The 20,556-nt window shown below is 38.8% G+C and overlaps 1 protein-coding gene across 16 annotated transcripts in view; it reads left to right on the top strand.

The window, feature by feature from the left end:
- Positions 1 to 20,556, top strand: part of SOX5 (SRY-box transcription factor 5) — a 297,930-nt gene that overhangs the window by 238,176 nt on the left and 39,198 nt on the right. The gene's annotated exons all lie outside the window — the stretch shown is intronic.

The following is a 20,556-nucleotide window of genomic DNA, read 5'->3' as shown; positions in this document are numbered from 1 at the left end:
CTTTCTTTTTGTTAGTGTCCTCTAGCATGCTGTCCATGTCCTTTATTGTGTCGGAAAAGATTCCTTGAATTGACAATGGTGTCTTGTTTTTTACTGTAACAGTAAAGCAGCACAGATTAAAAATAACCAGACGAATAAATAGTACTATTGTCAACTCAGTGAGATACATGTCCAAAGGATAAAATAGATGGCGTGGAACCAGTGGTTGTTGTGTTAATGAATCAAGCTTTAGGTCTATGTTTTCTGCATTCTCTCCTCAGTAAAGACTTTCTGGCTTCTCAAACTTTATCCTTGGCTTGGCTTCTTCTTTTATATACTATAGAGCTAGGATCACAAAGCCATGCAGTGCCTGATGATACTTTTTTTTTTTTCCCCCAAACATCATGTCTATGGTTAACAAGAGATTTTTGTGCGTTTTACAAGGGGGGCTTGTGTGTGGCTAGTGGCTTGCTAGATCCACTACACTTAAAATCCCAATGTTGATTTTGGATCTTTGTGCACAAGCAGAATGTCTGGTGAGATCTAAGGGGACACAGTGTTTATTTTGTGGCAATTGTGGAATTACAAGGCCTGCCATATCTACTGGTAACATCAAGCACAACCGTCTTACTGGCAGCTGTCAAGATCAGCCCTTGCGTTTTATTGCTTTTTCATATTTGTAGGTGTTCCAGTGCCTTTGGCTTGCAGTCCTGTAGGACACAAACATAACTTATTTGCAGATTGCGGAAAGAAAAAAAGAGTGGGCCACAAGGAAAGGAAGGGGGCTCCAAAAGGCTGTAAAATTGTGCAGCATGAGCCCTGTGATGCATGCTGTTTTCAATCTGCTGTGTGCCAGTTGGAAGCTCAGAGAGAGAGCGAGAGAAAGAGAAAGGATAATGCTGAGAAATGATAGAGTGGCTGTGACCTCCAAGCTCAGCCTGGAAATCCAAGACATTGATTTCACTTAGCATTCCTGCTGAGAAATCCGGCGGAGTTCAGTTGTAATAAAAGAACAAGATTCTGTTCTAATGGTAATGGTGTATGACAGACATACCACTTTGTCTGTCCTCAGCACCAGAGAGAGGAGAATTGGAGAAAGGTCACCTGACCCGCCTGTGGCGTTGTGCGAATGCTATACTGAGCTTTGAACTCCAGCCTAGAAGCACAATTATTTATAATACTAAATGATAAAGGAACTTTTTTAGAGCCTACAGTAATTAGAATAAAGCTTATACAATAGTGCAGTGGCCTGGCTCGGAAAACATGCTGGCAAATCCCTTGTAGTGGCAGAAACTGAAGCTTATATGTTGAAACTAAACACCTCGGTTTGTGTCTGTGTGGACCCTCCTTGGCTTTTTCAGAGCTTGTTTGTGTTCAGCATTTTCAAAAATATATTGTTAGCTGATATTTTTAAATTAATACATATTTTTAGCTGTTGTCAGGGCGTATCTGTCTGAATTTCAGAGCCTTTTCCTTTTTTTTTAAACCCCAGCAGCAACTTGGTTCATGAAGTTAGTTCATGGTAGTCTTTCTCACTGTTACCGCATGTCAGATCACCGCAGATGAACGGTTAATGCCTTAGACAAGCTTTCGATAGATGCTGTTTGCTGAATTTTTATTTTCAACCCACAGTTTACACTGGCACAGCTTTGGAAATACACTCAAGTGTTTAGAGACAAAGAGACAGCCTTACCTGAGAGTGTGTCAAGCTCCTGGCAAACATCTAGGTCACTTCTGAAAAGCTATGTTTTTTCCTTCTTGTATAGTGTTAAAGTTAGTGTGCTGCTCTTTGCAAGGATTCTTCAAAGTCGGCTTCAGCAGCAGATGGAACAACTGCTGGCTCTAGAAATGCTGAGAAGCATCAGAGGGAGTTTGCCAAGGATCATCCTTTAAATCTAGTAAGACTTCAACACATCCCTGAAACTCCTCTAAGACCTTGGCAACTCCCATTTTGGCAAACCTTTTATCAGTGGCCCACACCAGTGTTTGAACATTGTGCTGGCCAGACTAACCTGGCATCTTCTGTTGTCTCACTCGCCTTTCAGCAGATGTGACCTGGAACAGTCAAATTCACTTCCTAGGTTTCTGTACTATAACAACTTTTAGGAAACCATAAAGTAGAGATGCCATTATGCTGTGCTGTACACATTCTGTCAAGTTTTGGTTAGGAAACTGAGCTGGTGTCGTACATTCTTCCAAGAAGAAATCTCAGTGCCAGAAAAATTGATTTAAGAAACAGAGCTAGTGGAGCCTGTCCAAAAGAAAATGCGTGCGTCTTGCGGAAATGGATTTTAACACAGCTTCTTCTTGAGCAGTTTTAAAAACAGCCGGTATGCTAATCATACCATTCAAATTTACCAAGGCCTCCTCCACAACCCATTTGAAAGGCAACTGTCTTTTAAGTTTGCCAAATTGTGCTGGATTTCCAAAGTCTGTCTGAAGCACATTTTGCATTTGATCCTGTAAATGCTTGCATGCTGCTCAGCTGGGTGTTCAAGGTGGTGACGTGCTCCCAAATAAGTAGGAGAGGATGGGTACAGGTGAAGATAAAAAGTAGGCAGAATAACTTAACCAGCCAATCTTGTGATTAACTTCAAGCCTCTTGCTTGTACAAGACCACCCAAGAGGGGTTAAAAAAGCCCACAGTGTTGTAAGAAATATGTTTATCTGAACAGTGACCCCTACCGCAGTACCAGGATCCTCACTGAATAAGTGGCATCTTCATTGTCATCAGGTGAGGTCATCATGCTCTTGAATAAGCACAGCAATATCACCCTCACTTGTAAACAGTCAGGGCTCTGTTCAATCCTGCTTTTGTTCCATGCTTTTTATGTTGTACATTTAAATATAGCATCTAGTGCTTGTGTGATGTAATATCCTACCCCTTTCCATGTAACCTTTCAAGTACAGTAATTCTGGAGTGAATTTTCAATGTAGCTTGTAAATGTAGCTAAATGATTCCCAGTATTTAGTGGAGCACAGTGCATTGTCTGTAGCATCTGCTGAAAAACAGGAGCAGTTCAGTGTGAAATGTGACAGGAGAGAATTCCTGGGCAAATTTCTTTTAACCTTGTTATGACCTCAGCTCTAACCCTACTCACAGTTGTGTCTCCGTCAATGGCAACAGCACACGGATTGTCCAAATCAATTTTTTTTATTCTTTTCAAATACTTTGGCAGTGATGTTACTATTTGCTCAGCAGTAGCACCTGGGAGTTGTGACAAGGAAAGGAAATGTGTTTCAGACAAGCCAGAAACAGCACTAAGCAGTTGGATATACACAATCAGATTCTCCTCGGCTGCAATATCCAGACTAATATCAGTATGAATCCTTAACCAAAGATGGTTTATTTTCACATTATCTGATCCCTCTGATCACCTAAGTAAACGCTGGTTTGAAATTTTTTCATGTCACCTATAGTCAGCAATAGAATCTCCTTTGAAAGACTTGGAGCTTGCCCCTCTACCACAGCACAGACTGGTCTTCAAATGGCCAGAGATTCTCCAGGGGAAGTTCTAATTTGAGAAATGTCTTCTGGCAATGCTACAGTTGCTGCTACATGCACCAGCTGCCTCTTGCATCCTGCTTATAATGTAGGAAGGATAGAAAAGGGGCCTACAGTGTGCTTATTACTCCATTCTCACCCAGACAAGGCAAGCCTGGGTATGAAACTGCAACTGAGTCATTGTTGAGTTTCTTACCAACTACCTCCGATACCAGGGACAAAATAAAAAACAGGAATGTTTGGATATGGGACTGCTAATTCAGACACACCACAGGCTGTGTTAAGAAAAATAAGAAAACTATTCATTATGGGGAGCTGTTCGGAGATTTTTCTGTCCCAGTCAAAACTGGTGAGACTGTACTTTCCAGTTTCAGTGGGAAAGCTCTCTTGACTGAGGAAAAAAAATATATGAAAAAAAAAAAAAAGAAAAAATCTAAAAGCAGGGAAGAAGAACATGTCCCTAAAATTGCCTAGTAATAAAAACGTCCGTCTAGATGATATTTCTGATTCTACTTCATACAAACTGTTGACTTGAACTTCATTTTAGGTGATTACCCTAAGCAGCCCTGTTAGTTGAGTATATCTGTCTCACTTTCTCTCATTTCTCTCTTTCATATGATAATGCAGAATGTCAAAATTCATCCTGGTAAGATCTTGGGGAAAAAAATAAAATAGGCTCCGTTACGTACATAGCTGCATTGGCTTGCTTGCCGCATGAAGCTATGACTGTTTCAGGAGTCCAGCCAATAAGGCTAGACATACAAATTCCTTGTACCCTCACAGTTTCCATTTCTGATCACATCGTTTTTCATGATTGAGTATGTTAAAGGAAAGTATTTAACTTCAGTTCTAGAGATGATAGATAGGTTGCTGTTCAAATGAAGAAGGACATCAATGTTTCCTCTTCCTAACATTTCTTTTTATTTAATGTAATCAAGTATTTTTGGAAATATGAGCTAATAGTTCTTCACAGCACTGTGAAGTAGTTCAGCTATAGGGCAGACAGCTGTGTCTTTATAAGAAGACCGATCATTGCTGTGTGCAGGTGATCGAATGGTGGGACTGTTTGTGTTAGATGGGACCAAACTCTTTCTCTTATCTGCAAAATGCTAGAGAGGAGAGGAACAACCTGTCTGAAAGTAACCCATTGCACACATTATGTCTTGTATACTAAAAGCAATTACTGTCCTCCTTATTAGTTGAAGAGCTCAGCAGCTGCTGAATGCCTATCCAAGCAGCAGGAAATTAAGGCATTCTTACTTTCAGTAAAGGGAGTACTGGGGTATTTCAGAGTGAAGAACAAGAGTTATCATTAAAGTAATGTAAGATGCACCATTCCTGGTACAATATGGGGGCTATGTTTACAGAAGTTTTATCTCCAAGATTTGCAAGGCTCTCTTATTTTTGAGAATTTCTGGTCTGGACATAATTCTTTATACACCAGTGATTAAAAATAAAACCTACCTTGTAAATGGATCTATTAAGCTTTTCAGCACCAGAATAGCAGTTAGTGCTAGAATATTATCTATCACTACATTCAAAACATTATTCAGTGCTTGCATTTCTCAATCCCTTTGTCAGTCCATCAAACAGGTTAGAAATAGCTGCAGGATAATTAAGGAAAAGTTTATAGTAGGGATACAGTGATGTGTAGGGAGCTGGAAACCTCATCTGCCTTATCTGTGTTAAGCTACTTGGTGCTGTGCTACTTCTTTAGCATGTGTCCATTCTTAATGTAGAGTTTGTAGGTAATTATCTCTTTACCTGGAAGCCTTTTTCCTTTGCTGCCCGTGCTTTTAATCCCAAATAGCAAAATACAGAGTTGGTGACAGAATCTTTTGAGGCTGTTCTCCTCTTCTTTGCTCTCCTTTCTATACACAACATCCAGGCATATAAACAATGACTTTTTAAACCATTTGCCAGAGCACAATGAAGTGATGTGTGTTAATGGAACTTCTTAAGATGCTCTTCTAAAATAGGGAGTGTGTTCTGAACAATAAAAACAGCATTAATAGCAGTATCTAAAAGGCAGCAGCAGTAACAGTAGGGACTTGCACAGCATTCTCTCTGCCTTCCGACCCTCCCTACTTTCCTAAAAATAAATCAAATATATAGAGGGGCTTCTAGGGTGCTTTTTCAGATTAACTCTCCACAGCTCTGTTTCCTGACATCATGTCTCTCTGGTTGGAGCCTGTCTCTCAAGCAGAGTTGCCAGTCAGTCAGCCCTTGTCAGACTCAGTCGGCGCTTTTTATAAAGAAAACTCTGAAGAAAACATAACAAAAAGAAAAGGGGGGAGGAAAAAACTCTGAAGTCTGTGCTCGCAAAACAAAAGTGAGCCGCACAAATTAAGCAATACTGCAGCATTTCTGAAAGAGATCTTCAGAAATCAGAGGGGGAACAACAGAGATGTAAAGCAAAATGGTAATGACAGATATGCAATGTGTGCTTCTTACTAGTTCATTGCTGTTCTTTGCTGCTAGTGCCTTCCTTTAGCTGGTATGAATAAATAAAGCATCCACTTTCTTCCAAGTGGGAAAGTTCGGTGGTAGGAGGTAGCAGGTAGTAGTTTTTACCGTTTTTGGTTAAATGAACCGCAGCAGTGGCTTAGCACTGAAGACCTAGGTATTACACCATGCACTGTTACTTTCAGCCCCGGTCAGTTTCAGAATCCCTCAGTGTTCAGGAGCGTTGGAACCTGACATTTGGTTTCAGCTCTGTGTCTTATTCTGTTACTTAGAAAACATCAACTTCTGCTGAGGCTGTATGACAGAGCTACCCATTTAGCGTCACTTGGAACAAAGCACCTGAATGAGAAAGAGCAGCATTTTGCAAGAAGAGACGGGGGAGTCCCAAACAAGAAAAAACTGTCACAGATCTGAGCGGTTTTTTTGGTAGCATTTTTTAATGCTACCAATATAGCTGTTGAGTTGATGTTGCCAGTTGGTCAAGCCATCCTAAAAATAGCAGTAAAAGGGTTTAAGGAGAGTGTAAAATCTGGAGCTGCATAATGTAACAGAGAAAAGTTAGATTTTTCTAGTTGCAGTGTTTTTTGTTAGTCATCCTCACCTTTTGGGCGGTTTCATTCAGTGGGAACAGTTGGAAACTACTTAGGAGAGGTTCTTTCTGCTATGGAAGTGGAACCAACCATGAGGAGAAATATGAGAAGTTCAGCTTGGGATGTAGCATTCTTCTCTAGTGGCTGTCAGGTATCGCAGTGGACATCTTTCACAGCACTGCAAAGATGAAGGATCAATACCAGCTCTAAGTTAAACACAGGTAACAAAACCAGCCAGTTATACCAGTATCACATTAATCTCTAGTTCCCTTCATAATATGAAATTCAAATAAAGTAGAAGTCAAAAGTCCTTTATTCCAGAGAATTATTTTTCTAGAATCTGTGCCGTTAGGCTTCTCTAAATCAAGAAATATGTTTATTCCAGGATCACATATGCAAAAAAAAATAGCACTGCAGCCATGTACTGACTTCATGGATTGGGAGACAGCTTGAAATGGAGCAGAGGACTCTGCTTCTACCAGGTCATTTTAGAAGGAAACCAGGTACTTCACTTAAGGAATGAAATCTTTCACGGCTTCAGCTATAAGCGTTTGGGTATTTTGTAGTATGTGTTTATAATTGAAAGTCAAGTACATAGGCTTCTTTGGCAGAGATGTGTACTGGACAGCAGTGTAGCCATCTTTTACCAAATAAAGAACTTCTTTTCAACATAGAAAGTAAGTTTCTGAGGTGAATGACTCTAATTCTAATATGATCAGTCTAGCAGCTTCCAGAAGTTCCTTGCTTTGTCTGCAGAGGAGTGGTTTGCTTCCATGTTACATACTAGATTTGAAATTAGATCCTCTTGACACATTCCAGCAGAATGCAATTCAAACTAAGCATCAAAGAAATAAATTTTGTGGTAAGTATTCCTGTACCCAGTGTTGATTGATCACCATTTAACAAGGGAGCTCTACAACTTTTTTTTTTTTAAATCCAAAACATTTTAATCTGTAAAGTTAGCTGTAGATAGCTGAAGAGAAACAATATGAGCAGCAGAATGGTGAAGGAATCCGTTTTATTTTCAAATTCAAAGAGGCAGTTTCTTATAAGTTAGTGTTAACTCTAGAATTGTATGAAGTGCTTGGCAAATATTTCACTGAAGTTTCTGAGAACAACACATTTGTTGTACAAAATACATTTGGAATTATTTAGTCTAAAATGAAATGGTAGGAGCTAGGATTTCAGAGGAACTGTGTGTAAATCGACGCTTTAGAGTGTACTCATTACTCAGAGCAGTATAACTACATCTTGTGATTTTATAATGGACAGTTTCCTTGAAGTCCTAGCTCCTGGAATCATGTGAGTATGTAAGAACCCCATTTAAACAAAAAGCTTCAGGCTATCATGGCTGAAACTTATAGTTTGATATGAATGTATCTCAAAGGCTTAGAAAGCAGCTAACAAATAAAATGAATTTATAAGTTATTATTTTAATCAAGTGACATTAGTTTTCAGTCCAAAATCATAGAAGACTTCATGTTGGCAGCTCTACTAAGGCATAACCATTTCTCAGCAAAATTATGCTTGCTACCATAGTATATCCTGGTGAAAATGCTTAAGTACTGTCCAGAGAAAACATTTGAGAGCATCCAAGGAACATTAGAGACAGGCAAATGGAGGCAACAAGCCTTTTTTTTTTTTATGTAATTTGACTGGAGCTAATACATGAAACCAGTTAGAAAATTTTGATCTCAATCATGTGCCTTTATTCACTAATGATGCCAAATGGCAAATTCAAATGTGTACTTTTAGTACTAATGAATTAGTTTAGTTTCTGTTCATTTATTTTATTTCAGTTGCTACATTTTTCCCTGCTGCTTTTAAAAGAAGGACAACCTAATGCCATGACTGGCATCTCTGGAAAAGAAAAATATTAAGAAAAAAAGACTTTAATAAAAGATTGTTCAGTATGTTGACATGCTGAGTGCATGGAGGAGAAGACCTTGTCTCTTACAGCTTCTCAATTTCCAATCATGATGTTGCAGAAAGAATATAACTTGGAGTGGTTCATAAGTTATTAGTTCTTAAACTTTTTTTGAGTGGATGTGCCAACACCTGCTAGTGGATTTAAAATAAGGGGCCACTTCTAAGAGCTAAGTGTGTACGGAGATGTAACACATGGGTTCGTGCGGGCTTTCAGCTGACATGCCAGGCAGTGACACGTCACGTCATGAATCAGCCACATCGAGTTACGTGATTTCAGGCTAAGAGAACACAACAGGAGTTACACAGTGACAAACACAACTCAGTGTGACATATCCACAGGAAAACTGGCAGAAAAAGCTTCTTAAAATTGAGTTTCAGGGGTACATTTATTCCTCTCCAAAATGCTCCAGAGAAAACTATGAAGCAGTGTAGCAGCAAAGGGAGGCATGTAGTGACAGAATGACTAAAGTCATTTTAATTCAGTGTCCGATTAGAAAGAAAACACATATATATAACAGTTCTGGAGAGTGTTTTTTTCATGTCACATTCTTGTGAATTTCTTTCTTTCCAAAGGTAGCTCTCTCAGGGCTGCAGTCATTCCAGGTCAGTGATTATTTTTATCTTTAGCCATGCTAAGAGCTGTATAGACTTCAGGTTACTGCTGTAAGTTAATATATTTTGAGTTGAGCTCTTGGTTGTCTCAGTAAATCTTGAGTCCTTCCAGTCTGAATTCTGTTGCTGTTTCTGCTTTGCTTATGGATCAGAGTGACCCCTTTGTGCCTGTTCCTAATACTCAGAGTCTTCTCTGAAATTATCCTTTTTCCCTTTATGGATACTCCTATCTATCCTATTCTGATGTCCACTGAAAATAGAGTCAGCAATTAAAACACTGGGATGAATTAATTCATTTCTGTTTGCTTATTATTCATTATAAATGTGTGGATAGCCTGTGCTTTCAGTATTCTCTATAAAAGGCACAGACCTAATTCAGGGTCAGGGAAATTCAACACATACATTTGGCTGAAAAATGCATGTCAAGTAGCATTTCATTTGTGATATCAGAAGTTAAAATGGTGTCACATGACTGTTTGCCCGCTACATTTCATGTCTGGATTTACAGTTCTTCATTTCACAACCTCAGTAATATGAATTTCTGTACACAAAGTGAGTCCTCCCAGTGAACTGCAGCTCATAAGCATGAAGATGTGGTGGTGTAGTACCTGGGACATTCACCAGTGTACCAAACAAGTTAAGTATACAGGGGCTAGTGTGTGAAAAAAGATGACGACCACAACATGTTGGCTAGCCAAAATTAGCTAGTGAGAAAATAGCACAGATATTCCAAGGCCTATAGGCCAGAACAAATTGAATAGATACTTTCCTTCTGCCTTCATTTTAAAACAAGCAAGATGTTCCAATAGTTCCAGAAGTAGTGAAGCCAGGTTTCGTTTGCGAAGTCTCACGGTGCTTAGACTCTGGTTGGAGACACAGTGTACCTCTCTTTGGGGGATTCCCTGGTGTCTGTTAGAACATGAATAAGCATTGGAGGCTTCTTCTGAGGTGAGAAGTTTGGAGCGTCCCCCTTCTCCACCCCACTGTATCTTCACACAAATGATATGGGACCTCTGAGGACTTCATTCCTTCATCAAACCTGATGAAGACTGGCCGGTGCTCTCAAAATACCCATAGAGGTGAGGGCTGCCAAACATGCATCTATGCACACTGACCTTACGTGTACACCCACACATGTGCAACCCCCCTAATTTTGAGGCCAAAAGTAATCCCAAAGTTGGACAACTCTCAAGGGTTTTACAGGCATGACATCTAAGATTTCAAGTAGATGCAGGATGTCTTGCTACTGCTTTTCCTGTGCTGCTGTTCTTCGTCCCCAAATGATCACAATTCAGTGCTGGGTTGAAGGATTCCCATGATAGTATCATTTGGGACTCACTTTGTAAATTGCTCTGGGCTCAAACAGAAGAAGATAACGCTATATAAATATATGTTGTTACTGGTGAAGCGATGAAATTATCTTATGCTTACCAAATACACTAGTGTCTTGTCTTGATCATAATTAATCAGTGATATACACATTGAGTCAGTGCTCTAGGATTCATGCCCAGAATAAGTCACAAAACATAGCAGCTTTAGTACGGGAGAAAAGGGAGGGGGACAAGGTCTCTTTTTTTCCTCCTTTTCTTTCTTCTGGATAAGATATAAAAACTGCCCAGAGCTGGCCCTCTTCAGAAATAGTGAATCAGCCTCTTGGAAATTTTTTTAAGATGTCAACTTTCCTCTCATACACTTCTGTGAAGACAAAGAATGTTTTAACATCTGTATTAAAGTTATCATTAAAATAAAAGGAGATCTGTAGACATCAGCTATAAATCATCAAGAAATAGCTTGTGGGTAACCTTTGACACAATTGAACCTACTTGAAATGAGCTAGGGCTGGATTCATTGCCTTTAGTGAAGCCAGTAGGTGGACTAATGTCCCCTTCCCCCCCCTCTTTCCATATCTTTCAATGTTAGCTTCTGGGAGGTGAATGTGTTCTGGCTGAGTGATGGAAATGCATTTGGATGTGTTCTTAAATAGACATTTGTCTTATGTCTGAAAAGAATAGGCCAATCTTAATGGTGTGATGCTGGGGCTATTTGAAAGGTATTTTTTTAAGGCAGTTGTCTTCTTTCAGCTTTACAAAAACTATTTTAACCAATTGTTTAGGCTTCAGGAACAGCATGGAATATCTATTGTGTAGAGATGCATGCATGTTCTACAGAATTAACAGGAAAATAGTATACAAAAATCTGCCTAATTTTACATAATAGATATTTGGCATTCTTGTGATCTGACTTCAAATCCATGCTGAGTTTCTACAGTATAACAGAAATACTAGTTAGCAGTTGTTAATTTTAATTTCTAAGATGCTAGGTTTTTAAAGGAGCTGAAAGTGTTCAGCATCTCATGGGGACAAACTATGAGTCTTACTAATGAATCCAGCAATTAGTGGTTCATTGTGCCTGCCAGCAATTTGGCCCTGATATCGGTCCTGATGGTGATTTCATTTTTGCTGTTGTGAATCAGGAATAGAATCTGAAGTCTATTCTCCAAGGGGGGGGGGTTCAATACTTCTTCAACACTGTTCTGCTTGTAATCTGCATTCAGTACTGACAGCAGCAAACAAAAAAAATGGAAGTACAATATATTTCAATTTTAATTATGATTATTATGGTTGATTAATATGTTCATTGGGATAATTATATAACATCAATAGTACTTATTAAATTTAAAGGGTTTTAAATGGTAGTGTCCCTATGCAATTAGATAAACATATATATGGTGTATGCCCACTTTGCATAGAAGAAACCCTTTTCATAGATGAAAGGATGTATTTCTCCAATCATATAAATAGAGAATTGAGACAAAAGAGGTGGCCCTTTACTTTCTGTAGGCATTTGCATGACTGCAAAACACTGACATTTATGTTTGGTAATATTTTATGATAACTTTTCAAAGATTTCAATGACCATGTGCAAAATAAAATTAGGTAATGAGTGACTCATTCAAGTTCACAAAGAAAGTTTGTTGGAAAACCAGGAACTGAACCCAAGTCTCTTTGGGTCCCTGTGTATGACCCAAGTAGTGAGCAACAAAAAAAAGCATGAGTAGGGCATAAGAATAGGAATGACCCTTCCCAGAAGTGAACTCTCAAGTAGTTAAGCCCCACATATGTGATTGTGAGTGTGATATAAATATTAAACAAATCTTGTTTTTGTGTGAGTGCAGTACTCCATGATGGAGCATGTGTTTGCTTTGAACATTCCTTACAGTACATCAAACTCCCTGCAGTTTCTGGAACTGCTGGTTAGATTTCATCTTACTGTTAAAAGGAGGTGAAATGGAAAAAATACCCAGCAAGGCAGAGTTGTAAAATCATTTTGATTTTAGTGATCTGGGATGTTGTTAATAGCATGCAAGTATTAAAGACGGATGAATTTTGTGTTGATAGTTTCCCTTTGAAAAGATATTATTTTGAAAAACAAGTTGTCAGGCAGGTCATATCTACAGTTACAAAACATATTTTGACATTTTCATACAGCTGTATGTATCTATAAATAAAAACAGTGCATTTTATCTTTGCACCGCTTATTTGTAGTGCTGCATATGTTGCTGCCTCTTGGTGAAAAATCCACCTAGACTACATAGAGATAACCAAAGTTAGAGAAGGCACAGGTGGTTTTTGAAAAAGAAATTCTTAGCCCACTGTCAGTTGTCCAAGCTGTTTGAAATCTCCTTTATTTCAAGCTTTTTTGACTTGTTTCTTCTAAAGTTTTCAACAGCTGGTTTTTTTGTTTGTTTGTTTTGTTCTGTTTTGTCTTTTTTTTCCCCCTGAATCTTACAATCCATGCAGCATTTTTGCTTCTCCTGCCTGACCACAGCAGGAGGAGGGGGCTGTTGCTAATTTGTTTTGATACGGTATGCTTTGGTCTGTATTCTTTTTGAAATTAATTCCTTTTGCAGGTGTGGGGTTAGAGGTGGTGGTGTGCTCCCAGCGAAGGTGTCATCCACCACAGAGAGGAGGTGGGAGGCTTTGATCAGTGTGGCTTCTGTTTTCTTGTTGTTCATTTAAAATGTACCAGTTTGTAATGCTGTTTGGCTTTGCAGGTCCTTGTTTTATTTCCTTCCAAGTCCTTCCCCATCCTTTCAGGTTTTGTTGTTTTCATTGCTGTTCATTCTGCTTAACATTTACTGGGGATTATTTGCTGGAAGGTGACGACTCCAAGTTCAATTTAGGCAGCAAACAAAATCCAGTCTAATGTCTATCTTTGTTTTTTAAACAGCCTTTTTATGGGTGGGACATTATTAAGGACAGGATACCACATGTTGAGGCTTCTGGGCTTTATAAGGACAGAATTCTGTAGCAAGGACTTAAAAATCCAACCAAGACCCAAGCTACAAGGCATCATGCATGCTTCAGTGCATGGGCTACTTCAGTTTCTACCCAGCACGAGTTCAGGAATACATACCACATATCAAACTATCTGATAGCTATCTACTTTTTCTTGCAACTTCTTTTGAAGCACCTGGATGTTTGGGGGAAGTTCAAGAAAGTATCCAAAAACAAAGCAAGCAATAAACAAAAAACAGCCCACCACCAAACATTGGCCTGAATTAGAGTGGCAATTGCTTCATTCTTCCTTGTGACTCAGCTGTTTACTCACTGTGTGAGATTAGACAAATCGCTTAGCCACTTTGTGCCTTTTTCTTCTCATTTGTAAAATAAGGCAGAAGCTGTCAGAGTAATTATGAGCTTTAATTAATTAATATTCACTTCAAGCACTGAAGAAGTGATTTTTTTTTCCCTCTTGCCATGTATTTCAGGGGGGGCACTTTGGAAGAAACATTCTGTTTAGGAAGAACCTTTCTCCTCTTGTCCCCTGCAACTCCATGATTCTCTTTAATGGTTTTTACTTCTGATGAAGTAATTTACATGGTTAAAAGCATGAAAAATTAGTTGTTGGCTTCCCCTGAAGATTTGCAGTGTCTGTGTTGGTCCTTGCTGACCCATGCCTAAGTCACTCATCCTGCTTAGTGGCTGGCTTGAGCCATTTTAGAGAAGCACTTCATTATTAGCATTTTACCAAATAGAGAGGTACAGCAGTGATGTGAGAAGTACAGCTGGAAAATAATTATTAGAAGCAAAAAGCTAACTAAAGAACCCAAATTTGGCCTGAAGTCTGGAATAGCAGAATCTCAAATGGCCAGCCTTTCTCTGCATTGGCTCTTATATCTTTAGTCAATATGGACCCTTCTCACAAGCTTTGCTGAAGTTTTTGTTGTTGTGTTGTTGTTGTTTTGTATATGAAGCTACTGAGTTAAATTTTCACTCACTCAGAGATGCAGAAAAAGAAGGAGCTTTTCACTGTGAGGTGCAAGCAAATGCTGAAAGCCCTTTGTTCCTGCAATTTTGGTTCATGCTGTACTGAAAATCCATGCACTGAGTCCTGAGCAGCTCTCACTTCAGCTTGTTTTGGCCTAGAGGAAGAGCAAGTGCCCAAACAGCAGAATAATGTCAGTAGGAGTAAGCCAGTTATTTTTGTATGGATGAAAATGAATGTTTGAAGTTTGGATCTGATTTGGGATAAGCATCCATAAGTCATCAGGTTTCTCTAGAGGTGTAACTGAAAACTCACGATCAAGCAAAAATAGCCCAGAAATTTCATACCAACTACTTTCCTCAAACACATTGTGCTGTTTGTCTGTGGAGATTACCAGGAGACTTCACAAGGATGGTGGGTGTTTTGGCAGTCCAAAGCAAGCCAGAAGCTGCAAATATGGTTTGGAGGATGCTTCTCTGAGGATTTTAGAAACTAAATGAATGATTTTTGAGTAAACACAAGTCTTTTCATTTTGCTAAGTTTTGTTCCCTGATGTATTCTGTTGGCCAAACAGCCCTCCTTGAGCTCCAGAAGACCCCAAAAGACTAGGTCCCAGTGTAGCACTTGTCTTTCCTGAGAAGTTTTGGAGTTGCTTTTAGTGTTCTGTGTGCACAGTCCTGTCCAGATGGTATGCAATGTCCAGATCACGGTTGGGTGTAGACGTCAAGGAGGAGTTACATAGCTCCCTACACAGATCTGGGGTTTAGGCTGCTCTGCAGCTGAAACTGCCCCCACACTCTTCCACATCTGAGTTAACTGAAGGAATAAAGTGATCCTAAGCTTATTTGGCATTTGGTCCTCTGTTATTTCTGCATCTGTATTCTGTGGATCAGAGAGTAGGGTGATATTACAAAGTAATCACTGTACATCCAGAACAAAAGGTTGTGGGGAACAGAGGGAAACATATAGCTCCTAGGGCCTTCCATGTTTAGAGACAGGTCATTTTGCATGCTCCTCTTTTGTTTTTCTTGTGTCTGTGAATCCTGTGTACAAATTCTGGAAACAACAGTACCCCATACAAAAGGAAAACCACCCAACAGCTCTTTTCTTTGACAACATGTGGACTAGGCAAAATCAAAACTTGGGGTTTCCAGGGCAGCAAATTAGTCTTTGTAACTGCAGACTTCTTTCCTTTCAGTTTGTCTTCCTGTAAAGAAAAATGAAAGGGGAAGAAGATAGGGATCTTTCTGAGAGGACAAAGTCCCTGGAGAATATCCTCAGTGAGAGCCCATAGTGTTGTAGAAAAGGAATGGGAAAAAAAAAAAAAAATACTTGTGTCACCTGTATTACAGAACAGAACAGATGAAGTTTGTGTTCTCACACCACTTTGGCCCCTGAACAGGAGTGGAGGCTGTGCAAGAATTGTCCTGTGTATGAATCAGCATTTGGGAGTAATTTTTTCCTTGAGTAGTCCCCTAAAAGAAGCAACCGATATAACAAAACCAATGCTTCTCATAAATCCTTTGTTTTGAGTCCCATGAGTAGTAATATTTGGGCAATATCAGTAAAGACTGGAAGCATTAACTGTGGTTGGGTAACACGTGCTAAGTCTAGGAAGTGTCCAGCTTCTGAGAGCAACATGTTTGAAGAATGACACTCAGCAAAGCAACACCATAAAAAAAAAATCTGCTTTGAATAAATTCAGGCTGAGATGTTTCTGCATCTATCACAGAACAAAAAGTCTATGCACTTTGCAGGACCATGAAGGAAGGAGACAGTTCTTTCTAATATTTGCCTTCTGTCTTATCTTTGGTGCCTTTCTTGTCCTTCCTGACAAGAGTCTGGTTGTACCTTCTACATTTGGTGCTCAAACTCATAGGCAAGAGATACAGGAGAATAAAGTGAATTCTCTGCACCTGAAGAATAATTCTCTTGTGTTTATTATCATGTCTTGACTGAGATGCCTGTTTATAAGTCTGCATCTCTTTCTTTCTATGTAGTTAGAAAAATTTCCACCTTTGCAGGAAGGGACACATTATTCTTAATCAAAACTTGAGAATGTGGCAGGAGGAGGTGCAGCTGCAGATGAGCATTATCTAATTCACCCATCCTGTCATGTGAACATCCCTGCTTAATTTAATACAATTATTTCATCAGTGAGGATAATATCAGCAGCATGATTCATTTATACATGTTTCACAACTGCCATTACCTCTCGGCTTCTTATTATCACTATTGATAATTTCACCATGAGTGGCTTCAGAGGAAGGGGAGGGAATGTGAAGAAAGCTGCCAGTATATTTGTGTGAGTGTATGGACAACTGTAGTCTGGAGGGGACAATGATGCTGAAGGATTTTATTTGCATATATGCTGTAGTACCTCTGTTTCTGTTACATGTTGGTTAGAGGTTTCTGGATGAGCAAGAGACTTAATGTATAAGCAAGCCACTGATGGGCTGCATTGTTCAGTGTGCAACAATAGCATCTTTGTCTTCTGCCCCAGGCACAGCAGTGAGTGCTCTGTATTTTGCATTTCTGTTGAAATGAAGATCACCAAGAAACAGAAACAGGGTGGAGGAATGAGGCTTTGTTTCTGGTGAGGTGGTAGGTGCATTCTTTTAGAAACCCCCTCTCCAGCTCCTTATTTCTACTCATTTGGCTGTAATTTGTACTGTCAAGGTCATTTAAATAGGCAGCAAGATGTGGCAAATGTGTTCCCAGAGGTTGTGAAAAGCCTCTTTAGTAGAGCATGCTAGGCTGTGCTTATGCCAGGCCATTTAAGCACATTTGTATAGCCAGTCAGATGATACACAGAGTAGTTCATAATTTTGTAATAAACCATACAACCTGGACCTTCAGTGTGTGCCACAGTGGGATGCACCACTTGGATTTAAATTACAGTACAATAATTCAGTAACTTTATTTTAATAGTATTCCAATCTTTAAAATATGTGAAAAGAAGTTAGATTATAAAATCCAGATTGTCTAAGTTCTTCCTCCCCACACACCTTTTTAGTCTCTGAGACTAGTTCATTCATCTGGGCTATCGGTCTTCTATTCATTTCTTAGTGTTGAAATAGCGCAATTTTTAAGAAGTGATTCAGAGACATTCTCAAAATCAGATTTCAGTCCCTTCTTTCTACATATTCAGATATTAGATAACCTTTTATCTTAGGAGGCAGTAAATAGAGACAGCGTGACTGAAACATTAAAAAGACATCATTTCAGCCACCTATTTGTGACACTGTTTGGCTGTGTGAGTCAGAAATCCTAGGGCAATCTGAAAACTCGCTACATTACTGTATGGCCATCACCAAATCCTTTCCTTTTCTCTCTCATTTTTCCTCCTGTATTAATAAGCGCTTTGTGTTCACCTAGGATTGTATGTTTTCAAAGGACCATACAAATCTTTTAACAGCAGTGTTATGCATACTCAACTTATCAGCAGTATTTCTACTTAAATGGTGCTTGTCAGACACTTATGTTTGGGGATTTCCAATGTCTGATGCTTAAATATGAAAGCTCAAAGTTGTACAAAACCAGGTAGAATGAAGCTACAGAACTCAGCTCTTGAATATTCTGTATATCACCCAAATTTTGATGTAGATGAAGGGTTCTTCTTTCTTCCATCTTATGTCTGGAGATCAGGTGAAAAAAAGAAATCTACATCAAATCAAGGATCTAGTGTTCCATAAGCTCCAAAGTTTTGGTTAATGACATTCTTCCAATCCTGGGAAGCAAAGCACCAGCTTGCCCTAAAATAGCAACTACAACCATTCTGACACTGCTGTGATACAGGGGATGGGAATCTCTTACCAGTAGTTCGTTCTTGCTGTGGGTGCTTCATTTTGTTAGCCCCCCATTGCCCCTCATTGTGTGTTTTTGCTTATGCTTTATTCTCTACATTTATTTGTGCATGTGTGTGTGTTTTGTTTTGCTAGACAAATATGCTACTTTAAAGGAAACATTTCATAACCTTTAATCAAGATCATATTTTACTTTCATCACATCTGTGTTTATATTATAAGTCTTCTGGGTCTTAATGTCCTCTGCTCTAAGTATTAATCGTTTTGCCTGATATATAAATAAATGTTTGACTTTGTTTAACTCTTTAAACAATATTGGCTTGAAGACAATTCCTTACCAGTGGCATCTGAGAATAACGGCATGTCAGAAAAAGGCAGGGACCAATTAATACTGAGGTTTTTCTAATAAAAACTAAGTGCAACAAGTAGTTCTAGGTTCTGTGCCCATTATCCCACTGCATAAAATCAAATCTCCTGACTATAAAGATACAGTCTACCTGGAGTGAATATGCTACATCTATTTTTTATTATTATTGTTACTCTTATTTGCCCTAGCTGTCTTAGTGCTGCAACTATATGGAGTCTTGACATACCTGAAAGTGAAGCCTGCTAATCTATAATGTGGCAGAATGTTAACTGAAAGATTTTACAGTCAAAAACAAAATTAGGCCAACACCCAATTCTCCTCTAAGTTACACAGGTGCAATTCAAGAATGAAGACGGTGCAGTTCTTGATTTAAACTGGAAGAGCAGAGAATAGGAACGCATCCAGAGAATTTTGAATTTATGTCTGCAGATAGGATAAAGAGTAAAATGGTTTACTGAGTATAGAACTGAAGGTCCTAACAGTCATCTTCACAATTAACACAATTGTATATTATTACCTGCCTTCCAGATATTTTTTAGACTCACATGGAATAAATGGTTCCACTGAGTTAAGGGGATAACTTAAATTATTATCAGCTCTTGATTCAGCGTAGGATTTCTAAACTCTCTGCCTGAATTTTTTACGTATTTGAGTTCCAGTGAGAATTTCAGAATGTTCTTTGAAATAAAAGAAGTAAAAATGTTATGAAGACCAAACAGTGAAGTAATATCATTTTGTAAATACATATAATATCGGAAACCTGTTTACTTATTCCGTTATATGAGAACCAAGCTTCTGTGACCTCCAATTACTTTTCCATTAGCCTGAACACACAATGAAAGTGAATGAAGGGGCAACTTGGAATGACGTTTATCAGCTCTGGAGCTGTCAACTTCTATTACTTCTACAAGACCTTATACTTCTTGGCTCCAGAGAAGCTGTGCTGACTTGAATGAAGAAGAGCATTCTTAATACCAATAATAGTTACAACATAGACAGCTTCATCGTAGGATGCCTGCAATTGAGAAAACGCCTCCCCTATTTCTAACTTGCATTAAATGAAACCAGAACCACTGTTCTGTAGTGGATATGCGCAAGACTTCGCCTTCATACCAGGCTAAAAAAGCGGGACAGAAGAACTGAGGAAAGGGAGAGGGAGCGAGGGAAGAGAAGGAAACTTTGTAAGGACAGGATAACCCAGGGATTAAAGTGCGAGTGAGAGCCCTTGCCATCAATGATTTTGTTGGTCCACATGAACTGAAGTGCTGCTCTCAGACTGATTTCCATTGGCCAGAGGGTATGCAGCAGCTTTTACTACCATATCTGAAACTAATTAGCCCCTTTTGTTGACACTTAGAATAGAGGTCAAGAATTGAATATACATAGAAACTAACCCTTCTTGAATTGAACTGAAACAAATCTGTAGGCAGGTTTGCATTTCTTCTGATACTGTCTTTCAAATAGATGACTTTGCTCTTCAGGGATCCTTGTCTGGCACAGGTCAGTCACTGTGTTTGGTTGGTTCACTGGTTAGTTTGAACTTAGACTTTTATGCAACTGTCTCAGTACTGATACAACAATATTATAGTTGCACTGTTGTGGGATTTTTTTTAGTTGAAATCAATGGAACAGCAGAGCAAGTCCCCTTCTATTTAATGCATTTTAATCTATTTTATTCTAATACAGTTGGATTTGTATTTCTGTAAAGAAATGAGTGCCTTCTTATAATGTCAAATGTTGATTGAACTGGGCAACATTTTAAACCCAGTAGCTTAAGTCTCCTAGAAGAGCAACAGAACTCTGCCTTCTGAGAATACAATAGATGAGTCTGAGAGTACGACCAATTTAATCCATTGTTTTTTCCCCTTTTACTGTTGTGCACAAGTTGCAACTAGGATGGCTTAAACACCACTTTAAGGATGACACCTTTGTCCACTATGTTCTTGACACAATTGTTTGCCAAGCTTAAATTTATTTTTAACTATGACTACTACAAAAGTCTTTATTTTTTTTTACAATTTTTTTTTTACAATT

This window comes from Anser brachyrhynchus (genome assembly GCF_964034855.1).
Source record: "Anser brachyrhynchus genome assembly, chromosome: 1".
In the NCBI taxonomy this organism is placed as follows: domain Eukaryota; kingdom Metazoa; phylum Chordata; class Aves; order Anseriformes; family Anatidae; genus Anser; species Anser brachyrhynchus.
Note: the sequence above shows the minus strand (reverse complement) of the source record. Positions and strands in the feature narration are given on the sequence as shown.